The sequence below is a fragment of the Symphalangus syndactylus genome, chromosome X (genome assembly GCF_028878055.3).
Source record: "Symphalangus syndactylus isolate Jambi chromosome X, NHGRI_mSymSyn1-v2.1_pri, whole genome shotgun sequence".
Taxonomy (NCBI): Eukaryota; Metazoa; Chordata; class Mammalia; order Primates; family Hylobatidae; genus Symphalangus; species Symphalangus syndactylus.
Window position 1 is genome coordinate 60,662,233 of NC_072447.2, and position 13,292 is coordinate 60,675,524.

Genomic DNA, 13,292 nt, shown 5'->3' on the forward strand with positions numbered 1-13,292 from the left:
AGAAAACCTCTCATTGAGGTATGATTTACTACAATCTTGACTTGCCCCACAATACAGGTGAGAAGTGAGTGTTAGGTGACACCTGTCTGGCACTCTCCTAACATGGGGACACTTTAATGGCTCACAAGTTTCTGTTGTTCCAGTTACAGTGGCTGGGAAAGCTGAAGCATTCTGGTTTGTATGGTGGGGAGGATCTAGGATGAATGGATAGAAGTGATGAAAGAATAAACGGGTACTAGCAAGTAAGTGGTCATTACAGACCAAACAACTACCACTTTTGAGTTTTCTGTTTTCTGGAATCTTTGTGACTCCCCCATGGTTATTTTTGCCTTATTCCTGTAGGTCTTTCCATAGACAATAGCAGCAAAGTTCTTACCATTAGAACTGCCTCTGTGCTTTTCTTGGGAGAAAGTAAAAAAAAAAAAAAAAAAAAAAAAAAAAAAAAAGGGTCCTGGAAAAAACTTGCCCAATTTCATAGCTAGGCTTGTGAAAAGGAAGGTGATAACTCAGAAGGCAGCCGACTGAATAAAGGACCTGGTGTGGGGAAATAGTACCGAGGCTTTGACCAATAGGAAACACCTATGAGTTCATCAATACTTTTCAAGCAGCAAATAATTTAATCTTTGCCAAAACCCAGGAACCATGGCTGTGCCCTGCTACCCAAGGAGCTCCTTTTCCCTTGGTATTGGCTGATGGGCAAGGAAACCCGAGCCTAGAATGTGTTCTTTTTGTTTTGTTTTGTTTTGAGACACATGACAAGAAAATATGATACCAGCATGGCCAATACACTAGACTTTGTGTGTTGGAATCTTCTGGGACACATTCTTTTTTAGATTTTAAAAACTTATTTTGATAATTACAAACTGTTACAAGAATAGTACAAAGAACTCACTATATTCCCAATTATCAACGGTTTGCTCTCATTTGCTTTATCACTTGCTCTTTTAGTTTCTGTTTCCAAACCATTTGTTAGTAATCACTGAAATTTATTATTTGTTGTTTCTTTCAAGCCATTTGTTAGTAATCACTGAGAGATTGGTACTTATCAAGGGCATCCTGTCCTGAACAATGGCTCAGTTGCAGCCACTGGGTATAGCAGAACAGTGGTGGTGAGGCAGGGTCCAGAGGTAGAGCAAAGTCTACCTACAGTTATGAAGCACACAATTTGTAAACCGTGTAGAATCTCTAGGGCTAGATATAGAAATCATTATCAATTGTAACAGTGGTTAAGATAAACTCCACTTTTCTCACCATTCTTGTCAAGTTCTTAACTATGCCAAACTTTAATATTGTTAGTGAAAATTCACTGCACTCCCCAACTTTGCAGCAATAATATATTCTCCAAGATTTTCATTTAATTCATTCAGCAAACATGTATTGAATACTTTCTGTTTGCTAGGGGTATAAGAGGTGAAAGATAACCCCTTAACAGCTCAACTTCCAGTGGAAGGGAATTAAGTCATCTTCTCACAGTCAGGGGGAAGAGTGCTCTGCCGAAGGGGTTCACAGGGAGTGATGGGAGCACCATCCTGGTGAAGGCTCTGAGAAGTAGATCTCTGGGAGTCATTTGGGATGGATGTAACTATGAAGATCTGTCTTCTCTGAGGCCTGCTCTTAGATGACAAGGTTCGTGAGTTAGGGAAGCCTTTGGTGTCATATACCCAGCACAGGCTGTGAGGTCAGGCCAACTTGGATTCAAATCCTAGCTCTACCACTTGCTCTTGGCCAGTTATTTAACTTCTCTGTGCCTCAATTTCTTTGTCAAAGCATATCTCTGAGGGTGGTAGTGAGAATTGATCGATGCTCTGTAAACATTCATTTCATCTTCCTCTACAAAAATGCAATATATGGGGAAATTGCCTGAAAAGTAATAGGTATTAAGGTGGGATCCAAGCTGGGGGAGGGGGGTGCGGTGTGTTTCTATTTTTTCAACAAATAAATATCTAATTGCACTAAGAGCTATGATGGACATTACCATATAGGATAATAACAATAACAGCAGCAATGATTTCTTAAACATTTCCTGTGTGCCAAGTACTGTGCTAAGTGCTTAACTAACAGAGGATCTCTCTCTCTGAGGTGTGAGACTCAGAAAGGTGAAGCAAAGGTAACTTGCCCAAGGTCACGCAGCAAGTATAAGGTAGAATGTCCCTGTGAGGGAGACCAGCATGGTGCCCTGAGCCTTGAGAATGAGCAGGAATAAGCAAGGTAAAGGTTAGAGAGAAGGGATTGCCAGGCAGGGGTAGCAGCAGGTGTTGTGAGGGTACTGAGGTGGGAGAGAGATGTGGAAAGGATCCACAGAGGTTTGGCTAGGACTTGGGGTAAGAGAGATGAGGTGGGCAGGGAAAGATTGACAGGGCCTTACGAGACCTCATTAAAGAGCTTGTGTTTTATTCCAAGTACAATGGGAGGTGTTTCTTTCTCTCTCTCTCTCTCTCTCTCTCTCTCTCTCATCCTGAGAAGCATATAGTGAGGCCTAAACAAAAATGGTTTAAGAAAGTCATTTTCCCTTCAGTGTCCCACCTTGCAATCCAATAGAGGCAATGTCTCTGGACCAAATGCGTAGGTCTTAAACAGTTTTTATTGACTGCCATTAACATGGCTAAAAAGAGTTTCTATGATGCTGGAAGAAGCTGGTCCTTCAGAATGCTTCTAGAAGGAGGTTTAATTAGGCTCATATAGCTGATGCTTTTTAGGCTGCATTAAGGGAGCTCTTTCAGCTCTCACTGATCCCTGTCACATGGGGAAAAAGTAGAATTGAGAGAAAACGTAATTCCTGGAAACCTGAGTTGTTGTTCAGTGTTAGAAATGGAACTGTCGAGTATAAGACTTTGGTTTAAATATATCATGATAAAGATACTTCAGTGACTAAATGGAAATTTTTTTATGTTTTTTGTTTTTTTGCATGTGTGTGCCATCTGTGATGGCAGACAGCACATTTGTTAGAATCTGGGAAGACTTAAGTATTTTTTCAATACTTATATATTTATTTATTCTCATCCAGGTACTGGAAGTTTTTCTGTTTGAAACTATTTCTTATCTACAGAGTAAACTTCACAGGAGGAAAACCAGTGTTCTGTTCCCCTTCCCATAAGTACCAGGCCACAAACATATTTACTTTTAAGTAGCCTGTGTCAATTAGCTTTTTGGGGGAGGGTGGTTAGCTGGTGGCTAGATGATCTGGGATAGCCTTACTCACACATCTGGTAGTTGGCAGGCTGGTTGGTCTAAGAGGCCCTAAGCTGGGATGGTTCATCTCCGTTCTATGTGGTCTGCCCTCCAGCTGGCTAGTCTGGACTTATTAACGTGGTGGTCTTGAAGTCAAAGAGTATCTAAATGAGAGCAAGCACCAGTGCACAAGCACTTTTCAAATGTTTGCTATGTCACATTTGCTATTGTCCCATAAGCTAAAGCATGGAAGTGCTTCTGTGGCCAAGCCCAGAGTCATTGTGGGTGGTGACCATTCAAAGGTGTGGATACAGGGAGATGTGAAAAAATTGGGGGCCATTACTGCAATAATTCATAATAATTAGCAATGAATGTAAGCTCTTAAGCTTTGATAAATCTTGTTAAACACCCATTTCTGAATGTAGTGTATTCTGGAGACTAAATAGTGTGATTGTGCCATTGGTAACACCTCTTCCACCAAGTGTGGAATGGAGTCATGTTTTTTCTAGGAAGAAGCCAAAGGGAGACAGTGTGGTTTTGGACATAGATATTCTTGTGAGTGGCTTAACTGCTTTCTGATCTTGTGTGGCTATTATCAAAGGAGTCCCTAGATTTCCTCAACCTTCCATTCAAGCATTATCACGAAAACCCTAGTGTATTAGACTCTACTAGGTTTTGTGGTCAAGCAAAAAGACTGTTATTTGGGAACCACCACCACTTAAGAGATGAAAGAAACATTTACAGTCTCTCCTTGGAACCTTTATGTGATTTATAATTTGTACCTAAGAGAGGAAATCCTTATTTGAGCATTGGTAATAAAGACAAGGGATTCTCTGTAGATGTGTTTTAATTGGTCAAGATTTAAAAATCTTCCTGTGGTTGCAGTGAAAAATCCAGCATTGTACTGTGAAGTGAGTGGCCAGGAATTACCAATTTGGGGCATCAGCCTTTGACCTTTGCTTGTGAAGATATTATAAGTAACACTTTCCACATAACTGAAATAGGCTTTACAACAGCTTGTGGCCTGAAATATATTACATGAAAATGCAACTGGACCCTAGGAAGTATGTGTGGGAAACTATACAAGGCTCATTTTGTATGTCTTAGAGACGTACATTCCTCCAGAAAATTGCCTGGTGATAGAATCTTAGCTTTTCTTCTTTCCTCCTAGGATAAAAATTAAAAATCTCTGACGTTTTAAAAGTCAGCGACTTGAAAGAGCAATCAAAATTTATAAACACACACATCATTAGAGCCCGCAAACACTTCCAGGAATTTATTCAACAAATATTTGCATATTAATTGGAGTATTGCTTGTAGTAGCAAAAGATTGGTAATATCCTAAGGGTCAATCAAGAGTATTGAAGACACTGATAGTTTTGGAACATGCATGACCAAGCAGGTAGAGGGTGAGAGGGAGACTTTTCACTACATAAACTTTTATGTATGTGTTTTGAATTTTAAGCAATGTGAATATATTTTCTTATTTTAAAAGTTAAATACATTTTTTAAAGAGATGATATATAGTGATGCAAACTTCCATAGACTCCTATCCGAGTTGACCTAATCAGAGCTATTCCTGTTCAAAAAAGAAATCTAGCCAGTTTTTCCCCCTAGAAATGCCTCACGATAGTGTACTTCTGAATTTTTAACTGTAATTCTGCCTTTTCCAGAATGTCACATGAGTGGAATCATGCAATATGTAGCCTTTTTTTGGTCTTGCTTTTAGTGGATTCATCCATATTATGTGAATGAATAGCCTGTTCCTTTTCATTACTGAATACTATTCCATTGTATGGATGTACCACAGTTTGTTCATTCACGTGTTGAAGGACGACTTGGTTGTTACCAGTTTTTTAATGGTTATGAATAGAGCTGTGGTAAACATTAGTGTACAGGGTCTCTGTGTGGACATAAGTTGGCAGTTTATTGGGGTAAGTACGTAGGAATGGGATTAGTGGATTTTTCTTTGATAGAAATTACCAAACTATGTTCCAAAGTGGTTCTACCATTTTATAATCTCCTGCCCTGAATGTGATTCCACGTATGGATGTCTAGTTGTCCCAGCACCACTTGTTGAAAAGACTACCCTTTCTCCATTGAATTGCCTTTGCATATGTGTCAAAAATCAGTTGACTATGCTTCTGTGGATCTATTTCTGGGCTCTCTGTTGCATTGATCTATATATCTATCATTTCTCCATTAACACACAGTCTTGATTATTATAGCTTTATAATAAGCCTAGAAATCAAGTAATATGAGTACTCTGGCTTTTTAAAATTTTTCTCTCAGGGTATGCTTAAGTTAATTTTTTTAAAAATTTTTTTATAGAAACAGGGTCTCACTGTATTGGCCAGGCTAGTCTCAAACTCTTGGTCTTAAGCAGTCCTCCCACCTTGGCCTCCCAAAGTGCTGAGATTACAGGCATGAGCCACCACCTCTAGCCTTTTTTGCTTTTTAAGAGACAGGGTCTTGCTCTGTCACCTAGGCTAGAGTGCAGTGGCCCCATCATAGCTCACTGCAGCCTTGAACTCCTGGGCTCAAGTGATCCTCCTGCCTCAGCTTCTTGAGTAGATGGGGCTATGGGTACATGCTACTGTGCCCAGCTATTTTAAAATATTTTTTGTGCAGAGATAAGGTCTTGCTATGTTCCCCGTGCTGGTCTTGAACTCCTGCCTCAAGTGATCCTCCTGCTTTGGCCTCCCAAAGTTTTGGAATTACAGGCGTGAGCCACTGCACCTGGCCTGGCTTTTTTCTTCTTTTTCAGAGTTGTAGTGGTGAGAGAGGACATCCTTAACTTGTTCCAATCTTGGAAAGCATTCCATCTCTCACCATCAAGTATGATGTTGTAGGATTTTTTTTTTTAATATACTGTGTTGTGCAGAAAAGAGTTAACATAGCAGACCTGAGGCTGCTATCTTTAGAAGGCCAATGTACACAATTGGCCCTTAGCTGGTGTTTGGGAAATTGGCTTTTCAAATGTTTAAAAAGAAAAGATTGTATTCTACCTTCATTTATTCCTTTTCCAATGCTCTTCGTTTCTTTATGGTAATCCAGGTTTCCTACCTGGATCACAGTATTTCTGCTTAAAGAATTCCCTTTAACCTATCTTTTGAGGGCAGATCTGCTGGCAGTAAATTCTCTGTTTTTGGTTGTCTGAGAAAGTTTTCATTCTTCTTCACTTTTGAAAGGACACTTTTGTGGGTTGACAGTTTTTTTTCCTCTTTCAACATAGTACTCCACCATTGCCTGGCTTACATGGTTTCTGATAAGAAGGCTGCTGTAAATCTTTTTTTTTTTTAATACCTTAAGTTCTGGGATACATGTACAGATTGTGCAGGTCTGCCACATAGGTATACATGTGCCATGGTGGCCCGCTGCACCCATCAACCCATCACCCATTTCAGGCACCTCTCCCAGTGCTATCCCTCCCCCAGTCCCCCACCCTCCAACAGACCCCAGTGTGTGATGCTCCCCTCCCTGCGTCGATATGTTCCCATTGTTCAACTCTTCCACCCATGAGTGAGAACATGTGGTGTTTGGCTGTCTGTTCCCGCGTTTGTTTGAGGCTGCTGTAATTCTTATCCTTGTTCCTCCATAGTTAATGTGTCTTTTTTCCTCTGACTACTTTGAAGATTTTCTTTTTGTCTTTGGTTTTCAGCAGCTTGAATATGATATGCCTAAGTGTGGCTTTTAAAATTTTTTCATTTTTGTCCTGCTTTGTGTTCTCCGAACTTTATTATATCTATGGTTTGTTGCCTGTCACTAATTTTGGAAAGTTTCTCAGCCATTATTTCTTCAAGTAATTCTTTCTTGTTCTTTTTTTTTTCTCTTTCTGGGATTCTAATTACAAGTGTGTTATACTGTTTGTTATTGCCCCACAGTTCTTGAGTGCTCTTCAGTATTTTCATTCGTCTGTTTTTAATTTTTATTGACTGATCAATAAGCTTGATCTTCAAGCTCACTGAGTCTTTCCTTGGCTGTGTCAAGTCTACTGTTGAGCCCATTGTTTTTCTTACTGTTTTTTTTTTTTATTTCTAGCATTTCCCTTTGATTCATTCTTACAGTTTCTATCTCTTTGCTGAAATTATCTGTCTGGTCTTGCATATTGTCTATTTTTTACATTAGAGTCTTTAAGATATTAATCATAGTTCTTTTAAATTTTTTTTCTGATAGTCTCAACATCTGCATTTACCGAGTCTGGATTTAGTAATTCCTTTGTCACTTGGAGTGTTTTTTTGCCTTTTGTTACACCTCCTAAATATGCTGAAAGCTGAACATGGGCAGGAGTTGCTTAGGTAAATATTTGATATGTTTGGAGAAGAACATATTTATGGGAATTTGTGTTAATCTGGTCAGGAGTTGGCCTGTGTTTTTTTGTTTTTGTGTTTTTGCTTTTGAGACAGGGTCTCGCTCCGTCACCCAGGCTGGAGTGTAGTGGCATGATCATGCCTCACTGCAGCCTCAACCTCCTGGGCTCAAGCGATCCTCCCATCTCAGGCTCCCAAGTAGCTGGGATTATAGGTGTGCTCCACCATGTCCAGCTAATTTTTAAGATCTTTTGTAGAGATGGGGTTTCACCGTGTTGCCCAGACTAGGTCTGGAACTCCTGGGTTCAGGTGATCTGCCCGCCTTGACCTCTCAAAGTGCTGGGATTACAAGTGTGAGCCACTGCGCCCAGCAAGAGTTGACCTGTTTGATAATGGGTTTGTTTTGTTTTGCTGTGGGTACCAGAGATTTCTTTTCTTTTCTCTCTCTTTTTTTTTTTTTTTTTTGAGACAGGGTCTTGCGCTGTCACCCAAACTGGAGTACAGTGACACGATCATGGCTCACTGCAGCCTCAGCCTCTCAACCTTCTGGGCTCAAGCAGCCCTCCAACCTCAGCCTCCTGAGTATCTGGGACCACAAGTGCATGCTACCATGCCCAGCTAATTTTTAAATTCTTTTTTGTAGGGATGGGGTTTCCCTGTGTTGCCCAGTCTGGTCTTGAATTTCTAGGTTCAAGCGATCCTCCTGCCTTGGCCTCCCAAAGTGCTGAGATTACAGGCATGAGCCACTGTGCTCCACCAGGCACCAGAGATTTCTGATTTCTCTAGTGATACATTCATTTTGACTCTTGCTTTGCTTTGGGTTTTTACTTTGTGCTGCTTCCCAAGAGCTATCTTTAACAGCTCTTCCAGTTGTATTCTATTATTCTTAACCATAGAGCTGGTTTGCCAGGTTGTGGTTAGTAGGGGAGGAGGGAGTTCTCTGATGATCTGATTAAACCTTACTTAGACAGGTACTAGAGCCTGGGTCTTGAGTGTGTCCTTGGCAAGATTTCCTTTTCCACCTCCTGGACTGGAGCTTCTTTTTCTTTTTCCCATGTTCCTTTACCCTAGCTGCAGTGGGTATCCACCAGTGTTCTCCAACAATGGGTTTCAAGTCCTTCCCTGTGAAGACTAAGCCTTTTTGTTCTATATTGGGGATAAAGGGATCTGGGTAGGTTTCACAGTGGGTGCTGTTTTCCTCAGCCAGCCAGCCAGCACCATGGTGGGTGCTTTCTCTGAGATTTTTCCCTGATCTTCCCTGTGAGAGCCTGGTGGAATTCCTGTAGGAAAAGCTTGTAAGAATGTAGCAACCTCTTACAAGCTTCACACTCTCATGCCAGCTCATACTCTGGTCTCCAGTAATTTGTCAGAACTTCTAGTTTGGTCCTCCTACAAGTTTATATGCTCAGATCCTGTGTCTCCCTGCGGGTATGTGTATTTCCATATATTGGGATTGTGGGATAGTGGTTTGTCCTAGGACCTCAGTTCTGTCATATATTGAAGAAAAGTAGTTGCTTTTCAGTTTGTCTAGCATTTTTCTTGTAGTGAGAGTGGAGATGATAGCATCCCAGTGCTTTATATCCAAGCTGAAACCTGAAAGTTTTAATCTATATAAATGTCTAATGCAGTGCATGGTACGTAGAAACTCAGTACAGGTTAGTTTTCCTTTATTTTTCTTTCTTTTACTCTCTTGAATTTTATGGTTTTATGGCTAGGGAGCCAGGAATAATTGATTGTAGTTTGGTTTCTCCCTGTTTTAGGCTTAAAAATCCTCTATGCCACTTAAACATTATACGTTTGTCTTGCTCTCTTCCAAAATTCAATGTATGCCTTTGTAGTTTTTGAATATGTCATTAGCACTCAGTAATTTGCATCACTGAAAATTAGAGCATGATTTTATCTATTTAGATTGTAGATTTTGTTAGTGACCATGTTTTTGTCATTTTTGTTCTCCACATTGCCAGGTGCCGTTCGCTTCAGCAGACATTTGTTGAGTGCCCACTGTGCTATGAGTGAGGCACTAGGTATTGAGTAGAATACAAACCTGACTTGGTAAGTGGAATAACCAAGGGGTCCCCAAGGGCAGTGGAAACTCCATGGAGGGAAGGATATTACAACTTGCACAATATCTCCATTTCAATCTAGAAAGGTTTAATTCTTTTTTTTTTTTTTTTTTCTGAGACGGAGTCTCCCTCTGTCACCCAGGCTGGAGTGCAGTGGCGCGATCTCGGCTCACTGCAAGCTCCACCTCCTGGGTTCACGCCATTCTCCTGCCTCAGCCTCTCCGAGTAGCTGGGACTACAGGCACCCACCACCACGCCCAGCTAATTTTTTGTATTTTTAGTAGAGACAGGGTTTCACCGTGGTCTCGATCTCCTGACCTCGTGATCCGCCCGCCTTGGCCTCCCAACGTGCTGGGATTACAAGCGTGAGCCACCACGCCTGGCCGGTTTAATTCTTTTAAGAATTCTATTTTTGTACTAATGATACATGAATGGATCCTAGCAAAAATTGAAAAATTGTAGAAAGAGCCATGGTTGTTCTTGACATCCTCATCCTATCACATTCTCCTTCCCAGGGTTAATTTTGATTACTATTTCTGTTTGACTGTAGAAATTGCTATGTGAAATATCATGCCATCTAATAACTTAGTAAATACTTTTATTTTTAAGGGAACAAGCTCTCAAATTTATTTAACTTTTAAGGAATGCTTATTTAAAGAGATGACTATTATCATTCAGTGGGGATGTGTGGCCTGATGATGGTTCTTTGTTTCACTTTATAGTATAGCTATTTTAATTTTTAAATCCTATGTTAGTGGTCAGTGGAAATGTTGTAGTAAATGGGAAACACAGAAATTAGTAGTGACCTAAAAGATGACCTATTGGCCGGGCGTGGTGGCTCATGCCTGTAATCCCAGCACTTTGGGAGGCTGAGGCGGGTGGATCACGAGGTCAGGAGATCGAGACCATCCTGGCTAGCACAGTGAAACCTGGTCTCTACTAAAAATACGAAAAGAAATTAGCTGGGCGTGGTGGTGGGCGCCTGTAGTCCCAGCTACTCAGGAGGCTGAGGCAGGAGAATGGCATGAACCTGGGAGGCGGAGCTTGCAGTGAGCCGCGATCGTGCCACTGCACTCCAGCCTGGGCAACAGAGCAAGACTCCGTCTTAAAAAAAAAAAAAAAAAAAAAAATGACCTATTGACTTTTTTTTTTTTTCTTTTTTGAGAGTCAGGGTCTCACTCCATCACCCAGGCTGGAGTGCACTGGCGCTGTCATAGCTGACTGCAGCCTCAAACTCCTGGGCTCAAGTAATCTTCCCACCTCAGCTTCCTGAGTAGCTAGGACTACAGGTGTACACCACCATGCCCAACTAATTTTATTTTATTTTATTTTTAAGAGATGGGACCTTACTACGTTGCCCAGGCTGGTCTTGAACTCATGGGCTCAAGCAGTCCTCCTGCCTCAGCTTCCCAAAGTGCTGGGATTATAGGCCTGAGGCACTACACCTGGCCTATTGACTTAAAAAAATTGTACAGTAGGATGGACTTTTTTGGGGTTATTTATGGTTCTGTGGATTTTTTTTTTAAGACAGGGTGTCACTTTGTTGCCCAAGCTGAAGTGTCACAGTTGTCACTCAGTGTAGCCTTGAACTCCTGGGCTCAAGCAATCCTCCTACCTTAGCCTCCTGAGTAGCTAGGCCTACAGGCACGCATTACCACACCTAGCTAATTTTTTAGTTTTTTTGTAGAGACGAGGTCTCACTGTGTTGCCCAGGCTAGTCTTGAACTCCTGGGCTCAAGTGATCCTCCCACCTTGGCCTCCCAAAGTGCTGGGATTACAAGCGTCAGCCACCACACCTGACCCGGTTCTGTGGATTTTTAACACATATATAGATCAGTGCAACCACCACCACAATCCACCACAATCAAGGTGCAGAACAGTTCTATTACCCCCAAAAATTCCTTTGTGCTGACTCTTTAGTCATACTCTCTTTGCATCCTAAACTCTGGCAGCCACTGAGCTGTGTTCTATCACTACAGTTTTGTTATTTTGAGAATATCACATAAATGGAGTCAAACTGTAATCTTTTGAGTCTCATTTTCCTCTCTCAGGGTAATGCTTTTGAGATTCATCCAAGTTGTATATATCAATGGTTTGTTCCTTTTTATTGCTGAGTAGTATTCCATTGTCCAAATATACCACAGCTTGTTTAATCATTCACCATTGAAGGGCATTTGAGTTGTTTCTGGTTTTTGGTGATTGAGTAGAGCCACTATAAAAATTCATGTACATGTGTTTGTGTGCATATAAGTTTGCATTTCTCTAGGATAAATACCTGGGAGTATGATTGCTAGAATTGTACTACCATTCATGGTAAAACTAGTTAGCTAGAGTTTGAATGCTAGAATGGATAGAGTAGCAGAGACCCAAGTTTGAATCCTGCTTTTTCTTTTTACTAGCTCTGCAACCTTGAGTCAGTTTAACCTCTTTGTGCCTCAGTTTCCTCATTTGTAAAATGAAGTTAGTAACCACTGGTATTGTTGTGTGAAATAAATGACATTAAGGATAAAATGCTGAGCAATGTATGACATACTGAATATATTATTATCTCATGTTTAATCGAACCTTTTTTGTGAGAAACATTCATCTTTGATGAATTAAAATGGAGAAATTAAGTAATCTATAAGTGTGGTGTGTTTGGTAGGCAAGCCTTCAAAATATGTTGTCCTTGGGGAAAATTTCAGAAGTCCTCAGTGGTGAAAAGGTTTAGGAACATAGATGTATGAGAGTCTTGTATAACGTCCAAAGGTTGGACCAGATGCCCAAGTTTGGTGGTTTGACTTGCCCTCTCAACACTGAAGAATCAGATTCACCAAAAATTGAATACATTGCTATATTTCATGTAAGAAGCTGCAGAAAGTAGCTCAGAATCAGTGAACACTTATTGAGCTCAGGAGATCCACCTGCCTTGGCCTCAGAAAGTGCTGGGATTACAGGCAGGAGCCACCACACCTGGCTTAATCTCCCCAGTTTTGAGAAACACATTGAGGTCAGAATTACAGAAATACTCAGCAAGTCTTGCCCTAGAGCACTATACCATTAGAAAATGCAGTGGAGACCCTTTCTTACATAACTGCCACATAGTATGGTCTGGCTCAGTCTGAGCAGGCACCAAGGGCAGAGAGGATATGTTTTCCCCTGTAGAATTTTCCCCTATCCTATGAGGTACGCACAGAAGACTACCCATTCACTCACCAGGCAGTGGATGAAATTCAGCATTTGCAATAAGGAACCTAAATATTCTTTTATTGTCTGTTCATCATTTTGTAATGTTTTCCCATGGTACAGTCCGTCAGCTGTGACAGTTCTTTATCTGGGATTTCAGCAGAACTGGGTGGAACAAGAAGTCTTGAGCACACAATCTTAAGAGATGTCATCTCTGGACTGTTTCTGCACTGCCTTCCCTCCCCTGTACCATCAACAATCCAACACTCATGTTTACCTGCACCTTTCCTCACGCTGGGAAATCCTTCCCTCTTTGCCCTGCCAATCCTGCCTGGGCCAATTCTTCCAAATTCCTGTAAATTCTATCTCAGCGAGAGATTTTCCACTACCCCCAACTCTACTCTTTTGGATGCCATCCCCTACTACATATTTCCTCATTAAGTCCTGTCTTTTCTATTCACTTTGGCACCTAATGCCATACTTCCTTACTCTGTGACCTATTTGTATACATGTGACTTGCAGGTATACAGCTAGACAGAGTGATAGAAAACCCTCAGGTTCTCTGCATCTTATCTCCCACAAATAC

At 41.1% G+C, this 13,292-nt stretch overlaps 2 protein-coding genes across 5 annotated transcripts in view; both read left to right on the forward strand.

The window, feature by feature from the left end:
- The window catches only part of LOC129475042 (zinc finger protein 674-like), a 981,285-nt gene that overhangs the window by 460,149 nt on the left and 507,844 nt on the right, over positions 1 to 13,292 (forward strand).
- The window catches only part of JADE3 (jade family PHD finger 3), a 149,798-nt gene that overhangs the window by 3,052 nt on the left and 133,454 nt on the right, over positions 1 to 13,292 (forward strand). The window contains exon 1 of one of the 4 annotated variants that reach the window (XM_055266880.2): positions 9,443 to 9,530. The exons of the other annotated variants lie outside the window; for them this stretch is intronic. The gene's annotated coding sequence lies outside the window, so the exon portion shown is untranslated. Of the gene's footprint in view, positions 1 to 9,442; positions 9,531 to 13,292 lie in introns of those variants that run through there. 4 annotated transcript variants of the gene reach the window in all.